General features: G+C 44.8%; 1 protein-coding gene across 3 annotated transcripts in view; it reads left to right on the top strand.

Annotated features, from left to right (window-relative positions):
* Positions 1-203: 203 nt before the first annotated feature.
* CORO1C (coronin 1C) overlaps positions 204-15,522 on the top strand; it is an 88,893-nt gene continuing 73,574 nt past the window's right edge. Inside the window, exon 1 of one of the 3 annotated variants that reach the window (XM_074206072.1) lies at positions 204-332. The gene's annotated coding sequence lies outside the window, so the exon portion shown is untranslated. Of the gene's footprint in view, positions 333-15,047; positions 15,166-15,224; positions 15,248-15,522 lie in introns of those variants that run through there. The other 2 variants (XM_074206073.1, XM_074206074.1) reach the window with 2 other exon arrangements.

Here is a 15,522-nt window from a genome sequence, read left to right as displayed (position 1 = left end):
CCCTCCCAAGGTGCAAGCTGAGGACAGACGAGTTACCCCGGAGCCCCCTCCTGAAGGCCAGCCCCAGGACCGGGAGGTCACCTCTACACTACATCCCCCCGTCCAGACAAAGAACAGACGCGTCCCAGTGACGCCCTCGGCCCTGGTCTTGCCCGAGGACGAGCCTCCGGCCCCGATCCCCTCTCTGCCCGTTGGGACTGAGGATGAGCAGGCCCCACGGACCCCCCTGGCCCTGACTGGGACAGATGACAAGCCAATCAGAGTGTTGGATGTGAAGAAAACATTCGAAGTGCCGGTGGCCCGCCCCCCGACGGCGCCCCCAGCCAGGAAAGGTGAGAGCTCACAGAGTGGCAGGGGAGCCCTCAGACAGGGGTGCTAAGGGGGGGCACGGAGAGAAAACCCGTTGAATTGAGAACAGGAAGAGACCCTAAGAGACCCTCCAGCTGGGGCTCTGAGCTGGGCCTAGAACTGTGGCGAACTGAGACAGGGGGGTGGGGGTAGGGGGGTTGCCTGGGGGTGACAGCTGCCTGTCCTGTAGTTACAGAAGGCTTGCTTATCCTGTCTGGGCCTGTGTGTATATATATTTATAAATATAAATAATTTATGTGTATATATGGTGTGTGTGTTGAGTGTGTGCTATGGATGTGTGTATCATGTATGTGTATATCACGTGTGTGTGCATGTATGTAGTGTGCATATAGTCTGTAAGGTGGTGTTTGTATGTGTGTGTGCAGTGTGTGCATATACATTGCAGGTGCACACATATGTCTATAATGTGTGTGCAGTGTGTACATATGCATATATAGTGTGGGAATATATTGCGTGTATGTGTGTAGATACAGTGTGTGTACATGTGTCTGTATGACGTGTGCCAATATTGTTTGTGTGTGTATAGAGTGTGTGTGTGTGTTTGTGTGTGTGTGTGTGTGTGTGTGTGTGTGGCCATCTGTAGACAGAGACACAGATTCTGATAACTCCATCAATGCGATTGTTTCCTTTTGTCATTCCATTGATTTTATGCCCTGAAAAACATTCAGAGGAGCAGGTGGGTTTCACCAGGATGCATCTGGGGTCAGGGGTGGGGAAGAGGAGGAGCAGTGTCCCGAGATTATAAGGGTCACAGCGCACCAGTTTGGACCACTCTCCATTTTTTCTGGTGTGGAGAACAGAGCGCTCCTTAGGCCAATCTAGGAGCCTGAGGCTCCCAGTTGATCCCAGGACTGGTCCCCCAGCCCTTGGGTTTGCTTCACTAGAACTGAATTGCAGGGACAGGAGGGACAGATGAAGAATTCTTTCTCATTTGGATCAGAGTTTCCCCTCATTGTTTTTGGGGACTGGGATGCTCAGAGGGAGAGGCCAATCGCCCCCACCCTCTACCCTCCCCCCTTTCCCTCTCTTCACTTTCTTTAGCAACTGGGCAGATTTAGAGGTTAGCTCACTGAAGTCTGCCCTTGCATGGGTTGATGGAGAAGCCAACGTTTATTGAAGGCCTTGAATGACCTAATGCAGGGGTTACAAAGCTAAGAGACAGAGATAGAGAGAGAAAGAGAGAGAAAAAGGGAAAGAAAAAAAGAGGAAAAGAGAGATGCAGCAAGGCAGGGAAGAAGGAGAGACAGAAATAGAGAAAGATGGAGAAACAGGAGAGAGCGACACACAAGAGAAAAGCAATCTTTACCCTTAAAGAGGTTATATTTTAATTGATAAAAAAAAAGGCTTGGGCACCTGGAGAAATGGGATGAGGCTAGCACCGGGGATTATAGCTGCCCTGGGACTATTTTATCTTTTAAAAGTGAGAACAAATATATGAAGCCAGTCAACAGATCAGCTGAAAATAAAGAAGCTTGGCTCAAAGGTAGCCTGGGTGCCCCCAGGTGTCAGCTGGGAAGAGAGAGAGTCACTGGAGACTGATCAGGTCACTGAGGGGTTATCAAAATTCATTTTCTAAAAGCAGATGCATTTGAATCCTTCCCATACACTCAATTCAGTCTTAAGATAATATGCAAAGATAACATGCAGAAACAAAGCAGAGTTTTGAGCCAGTGAGTTCCATTCAGTCTTTTATCTGCTACTTAATTTCCTATTTAACCAGGCTGCTCTGATCTCAGTTTCCAAAGAAGTAATAGGAAGGTACTGGAGCACATGGTTTCTAAACTACCTCCCACCTCTGACATGTCTAGTTCTAAGTCCCCTCCTAGTTCTGCCATTCCCTATCCTAAGACCCTCTCCCAGCTCTGGCATCTTCTGTTCTAAGATCCCTCCAAGCCTACATTCCCTGTTCTAAGGCTCCTCCCAGCTTGAACATTTCTCTCTCTCTCTCTCTCTCTCTCTCTCTCTCTCTCTCTCTCTCTCTCTCTCTCTCTCTTTCTCTCTCTCTATCTGTCTCTCTCTCTCTCTGTCTGTCTTTCTGTCTGTCTGTCTGTCTCTCTCTTTCATCCTAATAAATATGTACACTAGACTCCTTGCAGATTGGAGTTGTTATACTTTTGTTATTGTATCTTTACTTTCTGTCAAATACTTTGTTCTACTTTAGCACCTTAGATACAAAGCTGACACAATCTTAGAGATCATGTTATTCAACCCCTTCATTCTTTGTCTAAGGGGATCATTCCCTCTTTTTTCCCCCTCCCAAAGAAATGATCTTCTTTAGATAAGAATATTCTTTGATTGAACCATTCACAACTGAGTGTGAGGAGGTATACATCTTACCATCCAAGTCATCACATGAGAAGGTTGTGCATCCTAAGGAATTTGTCTTTGGAATGATCCCAGAACCAGATGGAGATTCAAAGAATCCAGAACCTGAGCTAGGATGAGTGTGCAACCCAGGGGAAAGAGAGAAAGAGAAGTATTGCTTGGAAAACCTGCTAGTAACTCCAAACAGGAGACTAGGACTGAGGGAAGCTCTGAGGAAGAAGGCAGCTCCTTTCCAGCTTCCTGGAGACATCAAACCTCTCAAGTAATCTGAATTTGTCCTCAACTGTTACAAGGTCAGCTAGAAAAAAGATGAAAATGTAAATAAAGCAGAAAACCCAACTGAGTGTCTATATTCTAGAAAACTATAGGGAAACCTATTTGGGGGCTAGGAGCCATATTGCTTAAACTTATAACTTTTATGTAAATAGACTCTAACTTATGATAAAGCATGATGCCCACCTCTAGAGAGAAAGGTGATAAACCTGGAGACTTTTTTTTCTGGACTTGATTAAAAATGGAAATTTGTTTTGCTTAACTGTACATATTTGCAACAAGGGACTGGCTTTTCTTTGAAAAAATTAATTTCAAAGAAAATAAAATCAAATTTTTTTTTTAGGTTTTTGCAAGGCAATGGGGTTAAGTGGCTTGCCCAAGGCCACATGGCTAGGTAGTTATTAAGTGTCTGAGACTGGATTTGAACCCAGGTACTCCTGACTCCAGGGCTAGTGCTTTATCCACTGTGCCACCTAGCCACCCCAAATCAAATTTTCAGACTTAAAATAAGCTAATTATTTTAACAAGATTTTACAAATGAAAGAGGTGTACAGGCCCTGGTTCACACTGGTTTCTGATTAATGGATGTCATCAAGAACAGTTCTTACCTATTACTATAATTAGTTTAAAGTGTAAGGGAAGGAATAATCAATTAAGTTACATTCAAATACAGATAAAGAAGCTGAGGCATTGAGGTACAGGGAGTTTAAGTGATTTACCTGAGATTTCACAGGTAACAAGCATCAGAAGTGGGTTTTGAAAATGGGTCCTCTGTTTCCAAAGCCAAAGTACTTTCTGTTGATTGAGTCTCTGTCCTAAGGTCCCTCCCACTTCTAACATTCCCATTTCTAAGACCCCTCCCAGCTTTGACATTCTCTGTCCTAAGACCCTTTTCAGAGTTGATATCCTGTTTCTAAAATTTTTTATACTTCTGCTTATGATCTAATACCTCTTCCTCATTCAATATTCTTTGTTGTATTTGTGTGTGTGTATGCTTTGTTTTATTTTTAAGATCCTATGTTTCCTTCCAGGTCTTATTCTCTGATTCTATGCTCTATGCTCTAATTCTCAAGCACCTCTCTCTCTCTCTCTCTCTCTCTCTCTCTCTCTCTCTCTCTCTCTCCGCCTTCCTTCCAGTAAGACCCAAGGAACATCTGATGCAGTTAAAGGGAGGGCTGGAGGCTTTTTTTAGAGACTGCCTTCTCACCTGCCTTGGCTGTTTGGGTTTGTAATTCTACCCTCTTTTCATTCCCAGAGCAGCTTAATCCCCTTTGAAGCCATGTCTGCATTTACATACATGAAAAACACTGGCAGAAATGGAAGCCTCTGGGAACAGGGAGCAGATGTGGGCCATGGGCAGCTTTGAGAATTGGGCTTATATTTTCCTCCATCCCTGAATAATGAACACTGAAAGAGAATGAATGGCCAAAGGGTGGGGGTGGGAGAGACAAATGAATGTGAATTTTCTGCCAACAGATGGTTCTTCTTCTGTAGGGTCATAGACATAACACTGGAAGAAATCTCAGAGACCTTTGAATTGGATCCCCTTATTTTTCCAGATTCAGAAACTGAGACCCAGAGTGGTTAACTGACTTGCCCAGAATCATACTGCTACTAAATAGCTGAGGCAGGATTAGAATCTGGATTTTTCTGGCCAAGGCCGCTGTCTTTCTATTCTCTCTACTATAGAGGATTGCCTTCCAGTCCAAGGTTATTTGTTAAATGCATCCTGTAGACAGGGTTCTGTGCTAAGTGACTGAGGTACATGGATAAATGAAGCCATGTCTGCTCTCAGATGAAGCAGAAAATCAAAGGAGGATCTTGGGTTCAACTGTCTGAGGAGTCCTTCAGTTGGCTTAGGCAATGATCATACTCCATAGAAAGATGGAAGGAACCCATTCCTTGTTAGGAGTCTGACACTTTTGTTCTATGAGAAGGATTCAATCCATGTAGGAGAGTGGGGCCTGGGAGGAGTGTTTTGAAGAGAGAAGTCAGATAGAGTGGTGATTGCTAGGATTGTTAATGTAGACAATCTGATTACTGTTCTTGAGAGCCAGACTGGAAAGGGGGGAATAAGGAAGGGGAAGTCCAGAGTTCTCCTCAGACCCCCTCATTTTACTGATGAGGAAACTGAGGCCCAAAGAGTAATTTGCTCAGGATCACACAAGTAGCAAATGCCTATCTAGAAACCAAAGAGAGCAAAGGACAGAAGGTCAGTCTTAGTTGCCTCCCATTGCTCTAAAGTCACCTACTTGTATTAAACTCCCTGTGTCCCCAAGGCAACCCTCTAATTCAGTTCAAGTCAAAACTCATTTATTAAACCCTGGGGATACAAAGAAAAAGAAATTAAACAGTCCTATTGGCATCCTACATTCCCCAAGGCTCTAAGGTGCAGAAAAGTTTCTGTTTTGTGTTGGTGGAGGGAGATTTCACACTGAGAGCTCTACCCTCTGAAAAAATCATTACTTTGAACAAAACCAAAATAAACTAAAATAAATAACACTATGAGGGAGATAAAACTTTAGATGCTCAGTTTGGAACCAATGCCTTTCCTAGATGCAGGGACTTTGCGTGGGAGCTTGAGATATTTGGGAGCCCAATCCTCCATTTGTGTTATTGCTCAATCTAGAGCTAACAAAACCAGTCATTCCTCCCTCTGATGGAGGTAAAGGGGGAGATCATATCCCTCAGTTCAAGGGCCTCAAATCAGTTGATCTCTTTTTTTTTTAAAAAAGCAAAAGAGTAAATGTGAAATCCATATTTGACTTTGAAAATCGAGCATCAATAAGAGCCATGAAACCAAAAAACTGAATGATGGGTAGCTATAATGACCCAAGGGTGACCCTGAGGGAAAGATGAGAAAATCTGCCTCCCCCTTCCCTCTCTGTGGAGTGGGGGACAGTGGGTGCTTAATAATGGCAAGTGTGCGGGCAGATCTAAGCATGTGGCTGAGTTGTGTGGGATTGGCCTCTTTTTCTTTTTCTTTTATACTCTTTGTTACAAACTGTGACTCTCTGGTGATGGAGGGGGCTGGAGGGCTCTCCAGGGTGTTTCAAAAACCTTAGTGCAGTTCAAATTCATATTTTGGGGGGGACACCCTATATTTGGAAATAGGATAAGCTGGCAATACAAATTCAAAAAAGGAGGGGAAGTAACAGAAAAATCCCCAGAAAAGGGAAACCTAGTGTATTGGAAGGAAGGATAGACTTGGAATTGCAGAAGATCTGGGTTCCAATTTCACCTCCAGCACATTCTAGTAATGTTACCTTGGGCAAATTTGGCTTCTCTGACTGTAGTGTGGTACAGAGGATTGAGTGCTTGTTGCCTTTTGAGTCCCAGGAGTCTTAGACCTGGAGCTGGAAGAGTCCTTTATTAGTGCAATAGACAGACCTGGAAGAAATCTTTGAATTTGAATTCAGATCCAGTCTCTGATATCTATGAGCAGAACACACTTTTTTGTGTTTTTTTCATTTTCATTTTAAATTTTTTAGGATACACTTTTTTTATTTTTATTTTTTTAGGGTTTTTTTTTTTTTTTTTTGTAAAGCAAACAGGGTTAAGTGGCTTGCCCAAGGCCACACAGCTAGGTAATTATTAAGTGTCTGAGGCCAGATTTGAACCCAGGTACTCCTGACTCCAGGGCCAGTGCTTTATCCACTGCCTCACCTAGCTGCCCCTAGGATACACTTTTAAGCTTTACCTATATCAGTGTTATCTCCATTACTCCTTAAAACTAGAGAGTTGACGAACAGTGAAGTCAGGCTTTTAGCTGGAGTATTTGGCAATTTCTGTGGTGTAAATATTCACACTGGAAATTTTATAATAGGCTCTTGAGCCAGTAGGAATTGGCTCCTATATACCTTCCCTAAGAGACATTAGCACATGGCAATGGGAAGCCTTGTCTCTTATAGCTAGGAGTATTGGCTGAATGTGGAACCTGAGGACTTGGATTTGAATCCTGTTTCAAACAGAAAGTTAAAACTTCCTGTAACGTTAACCTATTTAGTGTGTGGTGCTAAATTCAGTAGCTAAAAAGAAACTTGTGATCAAACACACACACACACACACACACACACACACAGACACACACCTCCTTCCAAATTAAGCGTTCCACAACAGCTGTTATCTTACTGCTTTCCCCATGTTAGTGGTGCCACCTCAGCTGCCCAGACCTGGGATCTGTTCCCAGATCAGCTCCCTGTAAAGTCCTCTCCCATCTAGGCCCAGGCTCAGGAATGTTGGCTCAGGAGGTGATGATTCCCAGAGCTCCCTGGGGACAGTGAGTGTGTCTAGGGATATCCCCATTACTTATCACATTGTAGCAATTCGAGGCTACTTCCTGAGTCCCAGGCCACTTTGAACTCGAGTCTTTCCATCTCAAAGCCCTTGCCCCCCTTATCTGAAATGTAGTCTGGGACCAGATCTAATCAGTTTTATTACTTGGGGAAACTTTTACCTTTTACCACTGAATCATTTGGGGTGGGCAGTTGCATAATCATGTGAGCCCATGGTAGGAATCTTGAACAGAGGGTATCTCATCAGCTAACAGCCATTGATGTTTACTCCTGTGCCAACTTGTTGGACAGAATATGACCTTTGTCCATCTATTCAGGGTCTATGTTTCATAAGGGATTTAAGAAGAAGGGATGCTACAAAATAAGTAATATGGAAATTTGTTTTTACATTATTGCATATGCAACTTATATCAGCTTGCTTATCTTCATCATGATGGGCCTAGATGAGAAGGAATAGAATTTGAAACTTAAAACTTAGGAAAAAAGAATATTGAAAGTTGGGTTTACATATAATTGGGGGAAAAGAGAAAGCATTTTTTGAAAAAGGAATGTTGGATACTCTTCCCTTGCACCCAGATTTCTCTCTTCTGATAAGCTGAGTGGAGATAATTGGAGAAGATGTTGATAAGCTGAGGAACATTGTGTAGAGGCGAAAACCAGGATGGAGAAGGATCTGTGATATATGAGGATTTTGTTGTTTAGTTGTATCCAACTTTTTGTGACTCCCATTAGGGGTTTTCTTGGCAGAGATACTGGAGTGGTTTACTGTTTCCTTTTCCAACTCATTTCACAGATGAGGAAACTGAGGCAAACAGAGTGAAGTGATTTGCCCAGGGTCACATAGTTAGGAAGTGTTTGAAGTCAGATTTGAACTCAGGAAGATGAGTCTTCCCGCCTCCAGGTCTGGAGAGGTCCCTAGCAACACACATGAGGATGAATGGAAGGAAATGAGAATATTTAACCCAGTCTTCAGATATCTGAAGGGGTATCATGTGGTATAGAGAGATTAGGCTGAGGTAGGGGTAAAGAGTCAAAGTTACAAACATCAATTTAAACTAAACTAGGGATTCCCTAATCTCAGAAAGTCCCTTCTGCTCTTTGAATTTCAACAAATCTTTCCAAACCTTTTATTTAATCAGTCAGTCAATTAACATCTATTAAGTGTCTTCTGTGGGCCAGGGGGAGTATAAAGAAAGGTGACAGTCCTTGACCTCAAGGAGCTTACAATCTAATGGGAGAGACGACATGCAAATAGCAAATTTAAAGTAAAAGAAAATTAAGTCTAGAGTTTGTAGCAATATGCAATAAAAAGTAATACAAAGGGGTTATTTTCAATAGAATAACAATAAATAAGATAATGTTGTGCTATATAATATAATATTATAATAATACTAAATATTACCTGTTCCTTTTGATAAGCTTCTTATGGTACCAGCTTGGAAACCTCTGAGTTAGATTTGGCTTCTTAGCAATCAGTGCCATCCAAAGAGGGAAGGGGTTATAATATATGGTTTCTCAGATCCCTTCAAGTTTGTTTTTGAAAATCTTGGAGAAGGTTGGGGTGGTGAATTGGTCACTTGGCTCCTAATATCTACAGGCTGTTTGACCAATTTCCCTTGTAGATTATTACAGAAATGACCTTTTTTTTTTTTAGGTTTTTGCAAGGCATTGGGGTTAAATGACTTGCCCAAGACCACACAGCTAGGTAATTATTAAGTGTCTGAGGCCAGATTTGAACTTAGGTACTCCTGACCCCAGGGCTGGTGCTCTATCCACTGTGCCACCTAGCCACCCCTGGGACCACTTTCTAAGTGAGAAGAGGAATTTATTTATTAATTGCCTACTATATGCCAACCTCTGTGCTGTTAGTTATATTAATTCATAGGATCCTCACTATAACTCTGGAAGGTAGGTGTCATTATTCTCCATTTTATATTTGAGGAAACTGAGGCAGATATCAGTAATGTGACTTGCTCAGGGTCACTCAGCTAATAAAAGTCAAAGGGTGGATTTGAAATCACCTCCTCCTGACCAAGCCCAGAAGTCCATCCACTGCGCAACTGAGGGAGGACAACATGAAGAGTTGGACAGAATTGAAAAAACCATTGAACAACAAAACTGTTAGGAAGTTTCCCCTGATATCCAACCTAAATTTGCATTTTTTTCCTGATTCCAAGCCCAGAATGTCTACATATAGAAAGTCTCCACATCAATCCTACTTCCAGATGAAAATGAAAACATTCTCTCAAACATCCAGCTGTTTTTTATGCAGCATTTTGCTTTTTGTTATGAATGGGACAAGACCACTGGGGAACTGGTGGATATTTTCTCTTCTGTCTTTTGCTTGCTATGTAAGCAAGGTCAGAAGTTCTTGTGAATTAGAATTTTTCTTGCCCGAAGTACATGAAGTTCACTGCATTAATTAGAAAGCCTGTTGGTGGTTCTGAGCTACTCTGGTGCCCTTTCTTTCCTGTTTATGAGGACTTGGGATGGTCTGATGTTTACAGGACAGAGGAGTTGGCTGGCTTGGGTGTCGTGAGCTCTGGCCAAGCCAGATGCAGACTCTGGGTCAAGGGCTCATGAGCCAATAATGATAGACACATGCATAAGAGAACCCTCTTCTTCGCCAAGGTGGATCCAAACTTAACTACCACCTGGCAGGGTTTCTGCTAAGTTTATCTAGGAGTGTCATTTTTCTTATTGGCATTTATTGAACACCTTAGATTTATATGGGATCTTCTTTTGGAATGGTGCCAACGTCTTGACCCTGACTCTGGCTGGCTCTCCTCTTTGAGCTCTGCATTAGGTGCTGGGGAGGGAAGAAAACACCCCTTTTTAGATCTAGGCCCAGGCAGGAGGATTATAAGAGCTTAGATTTGATGGGAGGAGAGATTTGGGGATGACCCAACTTTAAGGAAAGTGAGGGGACCCAGACAGGTAGAGTGAGTTGTGTGACTTAGGATGAATACCTTGTTAAGTTTTGGAATGGAAACAGTTTCTACTTCCAGCATCCCCCTTTGAGCCTCTGAAACAGGCCCATGGGAGTGTTTGAGTCCGTGTTTTATGGGGGAATATTGTCCCTGATGAATGCCTGAAATTGAAAAAGGAAGGTGGGAGACCTGGGGTGAGGAGGACAGATGCCACCTTCAGAGTCCCCATTCTCTTTTCCCCTCCATCTCCTCTTCTGAATCATTTTTGGGGACTGGTAGGAAGAGGCAGAGTTCTGTTAGATGAACACCAGATCTGAGTAGTAGTTGGGCATATATCTGAGATTTCTGAAAGTTAATCCTGTTCTGACTGTCAAGATCCTGACCTGGGGCAATGCTTTACTTTGGACTTGACTCTGGCTTCCAGGGGGATGTTTATGCACGCCACTACATTCCTTTATAGAGAAGGAAATTTGTAAAGCAGAAGTCCAAGGGTTTACAGACCCCTCTTATCTTTTAGACAGAGAGGTGGCTGTAACAGAAAGAGAACTAGATTTGGAAGAGTTAGGAAGATTTGAGTTAAAATCTGGCCCAGACACTTTCCTAAGTCACTTGGCTTCTCACAGGCTTGTTATCTCATCTATAAAATAGAAATAATAAAAGCATCTACTCCACAGAGTTGTAGGGAGCCTCAAAGATAATCCATGAAGGCATTTTGCAAATCTTAAAAGGTTATATAAATGCTAGCCAGTATTATCATCATCTGTTATTTTTTCCTACTCATGAGGATGTAAAGAGGACAGGGGTTGGAAAAACTGTCCTTGGTTAGACTGAAAGAACTGGTGGGAGTTTTTTTTCCCCTCCTTTCTTTTCTTGAAGCAATCATCCTTCCCTGCTTACAAATTGTTCACTCAGTTATCCATCATTGCCCAGATCCAGGGCATGCCATACCAGAGAACCAAGCAAAAGAATCAATATTCCTGAAAGAACACGTTCAAGTTTCTCTGAGTCTCCAGGTTTTACTAGTCCTTGATTGTGGAGGTTGCATGTTTTGTTTTCTTTCAATCTGGGGGCTTGCAAGTCTCTGATTTATATGGTTTCCTTAAATGGTTCAGTAGTAGTAACTAATGTTATTTTCCAGGTTATTTGTGGTAAGTCAGGTTTCCTAGCTCTCTTTCTTAAAGAAAAAAACTGAAAAAACTTAGAACTCAGAGAAAACATCATCTGGATATGGGGACCAGAATTCTCCATCTCTTTGTGTATATGTCTGTTTCAGGAAATGTTCATTCTGCCTATCTCCAGTCCAGGCTGCTGGAGCTTGTGCCCGGCTAGAGCGTCTTGCTGGTTTGTTCTGCCTCTCCATCTTACAGAGAGGGCGGGGGCGAGTCAGATGCCCTTCAGGGCCTCTGTGCCAACTGGCACCCATGAACTTCTTCCAAGAGTCTAACCCCTCCAGGCTCCAGCTTTGCTGGGAGGCTCTGGATGGTTGGGGGCTGTTTTCTCTGTGGTGGCTGGTTGTGCAATCTCTTCCTGCTCTCTCTGTGTGAGCAGCCACTCAGCTGACCAGTTGATGAGGTGGCACTCCCTGATCCTTGGGCAGGCGCCAGGGCAAAGAGTAAATCACCAGAAATGACACTTAGAACCTAAAAGTAGGAGTGAAAACATCCAGCTGAGCCTCTCAAATGCCATGGCCATAAATGTGAAGCAGGTAGCCTGGAACAGACAGTCGGTAAGTATATATTAAGTACCTACTGTGTGTGCTACATGCTGTGATAAGCCCTAAGGATACAAAGAATGACAAAAGACAGTTCTTGCCCTCAAAGAGCTCATCATCTAATGGAAGAAACTACAGTAGGCATTTATTAAGTGCCTACTGTGTGCAGATACATACTAAGCTCTGGTGATACAGAGAAAAGCAAAAGACAGCTTCTGCTTTCAAAGAACTCAAAATCTAATGGGAGAGACATCACTAAGCATTTATTAAACTCCTACTGTGTGCAAGGCACCATGCTAAGCCCTAATGATACAGAAAAAAACAAAAATCAATTCTTGCCGTCAAAGAACTCAAAATCTAATGGAAGAGTCCACAGCAAACATTTATTAAGTTCCAACTTGTGCCAGATACTCTGCTAAGCTCTGCTTGATACAGAGTAAGACAAAAGGCAGCAAGCACTTATTAAACTCCTAGGGTGTGCAAGGTACCTTGCTAAACCCTAGTGAAAGAGGAAGACAAAAACCAGTTCTGCCCTCAACGAGCTCACAATGGAAGACCTCAGAAAGCATTTTTAAGTGCCTACTGTGTGTGCTAGACACTGTGCTAAGCTCTAGTGACACAGAGGACAAAGTTCCTGCTCTCAAAGAAACTAATGAAGAGATATCAGTGAACATGACTAAATTCCTACTGTGTGCAAGGCACTATGCTAAGCCCCAGTGATAGAGAAAGACAAAGACAGTTCTGCCTTCAAACAGCTCACAATCTAATGGAAAAGGCATCAGTAAGCATTTCTAAAGTGCCTACTGAATGTGCCAGCCACTGTGCTAAGCTCTAAGAATACAAAGAAAGACAAAAGACAGTCCCTTTTCTGAAGGAGCTCACCATGTAAAGGAAGAGATGTCAGTCAGTAAGCATTTATTAAATGCTTAGTGTGTGCGTGGGGATACAAGCAAAGCTAAAAAGACAGTCTCTGCTCTCAAGGAGCTTACAGTCTACTTGTATAGAAGAACTCAGAGCTGTAGATTTGGAATCAGAGGATTCTTTACTTCGTGACCTTGGTCCTTTCCAGTTCTGAACAGATTATCTTTTTAATAAAATTAATAAATGTATTAATAAAATTAATAAACAATATGTTACTAAAATCAAGACATCACAATTGAAATCAACAAGTGATAAATTCATAGTATTTAACATTTTTTCATAATTTTTTTTTTTTAGGATTTTGCAAGGCAAATGGGGTTAAGTGGCTTGCCCAAGGCCACACAGCTAGGTCATTATTAAGTGCCTGAGGTCAGATTTGAACTCAGGTCCTCCTGACTCCAGGGCCGGTGCTCTATCCACTGCACCACCTAGCTGCTCTCATGACTGTTTTTCAATATAATTGGTGTCCTTTGTGATCCTCAATATTTTATTTTGTGCTTTTAAAAACATAATTCTAAGAAGGGCTCTATGGATTTCACCAGAATGGCTGCCAAAGGGGACCAAGATATAGAGGAGGGTTAAAGGCCCTGCTTTAATTAATGATTAGATGTAGGTTAGCAGGCTCTGCCAGCCCAGAGAAGGCTTTGATAATAACTGACTCTTATGAGGTCCCTTAGTATTTGCCAGTTGCCTTGAATCCAACATTCTTTTCAGCTTCACTCCAACCTTGTGTGATAGGGTCTTGGGATGGCCTCTTTTTTACAGATGAAAAGATTCAAAAGGGAAGGTTTTTTTTTTTTTGCCCTTGGTCAAACAGCATCATAGGCTGGATTGAAACTTAGATTTTACTGACTGCAGGAAATTTATTATTATTATTTATCCCACATGATAATCTAGTATTTACAACAATGCCCAGAAGGTGAAGCTATGCCCCTGCTCTGAAGGACTGGCACAAATCAAATGGACTCTTTGCAGGTTTCAGAGAGGAGATCGTAGAATGAGAGGATTTGGACCTCTCAGAACTGAAAGGGACCTTAGAAATCATCTAGTCTTGGTATCATAGAATCAGTCAATCATTTACAATATGTTAGGCACTGTGCTAAGTGCTGAGGATACAAAGAAAGGCCAAAAACAAATGAACAAACAAAAAATCAAAACCCTCTGCCCTGCTCTCCTAATAATTTCCTCTTGAATCTGGTTAAGTTGGACACCTCTAAGTCAGTCTGTCCCCCCTTACGTTACAGAAGGAGAAGCCGAGGCCCAGAAAAGTGAAGATGCCTTGCCGGTGGGTACAATCGTGAGCCAGGGTGGTTCAGTCTGGCAGGCAAGGACATCGGAGGAGCCACCTCCCAGGGCCCCATTGCTCTGAAGAAAACAAATGGAGGGAGATTCTGGGAGGTCATTTTGGTCACCACGATCCAGAATTTATTTGACAGGGAGGGGGAAACCGAGGCTTAATGCACATGATCCAGGTTACACACGAAGCAACAATATCACATTTAAAAAAAAATCTCTTGTTTGTCAATAGGGAGGGAGGTGGCTTATTTTCCCCATTTTATATTTAGGCAAATATTTTTTACAAATCTTACATTTGATAATTTTTAATTTTTTGTCCATTTTACAATTTGGTATTTTGCAAGTGGGGAAGCGGAGGCTGAGAGAGGCCTTGTGCCCTGTCCAGGGCCACCTTTGACGGCGGGGGGACCTGCGGGGCCAGGCAGTGAGCCGGTCCCCCATCCAGGGGCCTGCGGAACAAAGGCAGGATCCAAACCCAGGCCCCCCACGTGGGAGTCCTAGGGAGGAGCTCTGGGGGCACCCTGCGCTTCCGAAGCGGAGGGTGGGGGCGGGGGCGGGGCTGAGGGCCAGTGGGAGGAGTTTTGCAGAGGCGGGGGCGGGGCCCCGAGCAGCCGGAGACTGATTAGGGAGTTTCGGGGTGGGTGGGCGGGGCTCACGGAGCTGGGCGGGGCGTAGTCGCGGGCGGGCGCACGCGCACTCCCTCCCGTCAGCGGCGCGGGGGCGGAGGGCGGGGCCTGGCCGGCCCTCCGGAGCGCCGTCCGCCCCGCCCCCTCCTCGGGCCGGTCCAGGGCGGCGGTCCTTGGGCGGGGGAGGCGGGGCCGAGCAGGCGCAGTGGGGGCCGGGGGCGGGGCCGGGGCGGGGCCGGGCGCTCGCGCCCCTCCGGGCCCCGCCCCCGGCCGCGCGCTCCCCCGCGCGCCGCGCCGCGCTCAGTGCCAGGCGGGAGGCGGCAGCGGTTGGACGCTCGCGCGGAGGCTGCGGAGCTTGCGGGACTTGGGCGGCGGCGGCGGCGGCGCCTCGGGCTCCTGGCGCGGGCACCTCTAGGCAGGTGAGGCGCGCGGGCGGCGGGGAGGCCGGAGGCCGGAGGCGGGCCGGGCCGGGGCCGCCGGGCTTGCTGCCGGGGGGCGCAGGTGGGACTGCGGCGGGGCGCGGGGCGCGGGGCGCCGGGCGAGGCCGGGCCGCCCCTTCCCTCGGCCCATTGCCTGCTCCGCGCCCCCGCCCCTCCTCCCTTTACCCCCTCCCCCGCCTCCCTTCCTCCTCTCTTCCTGCTCCCTCCCCCTTCCTATCTGCTTCCTCTCCCCTTCCCCCCCGCCCTTCCTTCCTCCCTTCCTTCCCCTTCCTCCCTTTCAATTTCTCCTGCTCCCCCTTCCCTTCCTCGCCTCCTTTTCTCCCCCCTTCCCTCCCC

This window comes from Macrotis lagotis, chromosome X (genome assembly GCF_037893015.1).
Source record: "Macrotis lagotis isolate mMagLag1 chromosome X, bilby.v1.9.chrom.fasta, whole genome shotgun sequence".
In the NCBI taxonomy this organism is placed as follows: domain Eukaryota; kingdom Metazoa; phylum Chordata; class Mammalia; order Peramelemorphia; family Peramelidae; genus Macrotis; species Macrotis lagotis.
This window is presented reverse-complemented; position numbering and strand designations above follow the sequence as displayed.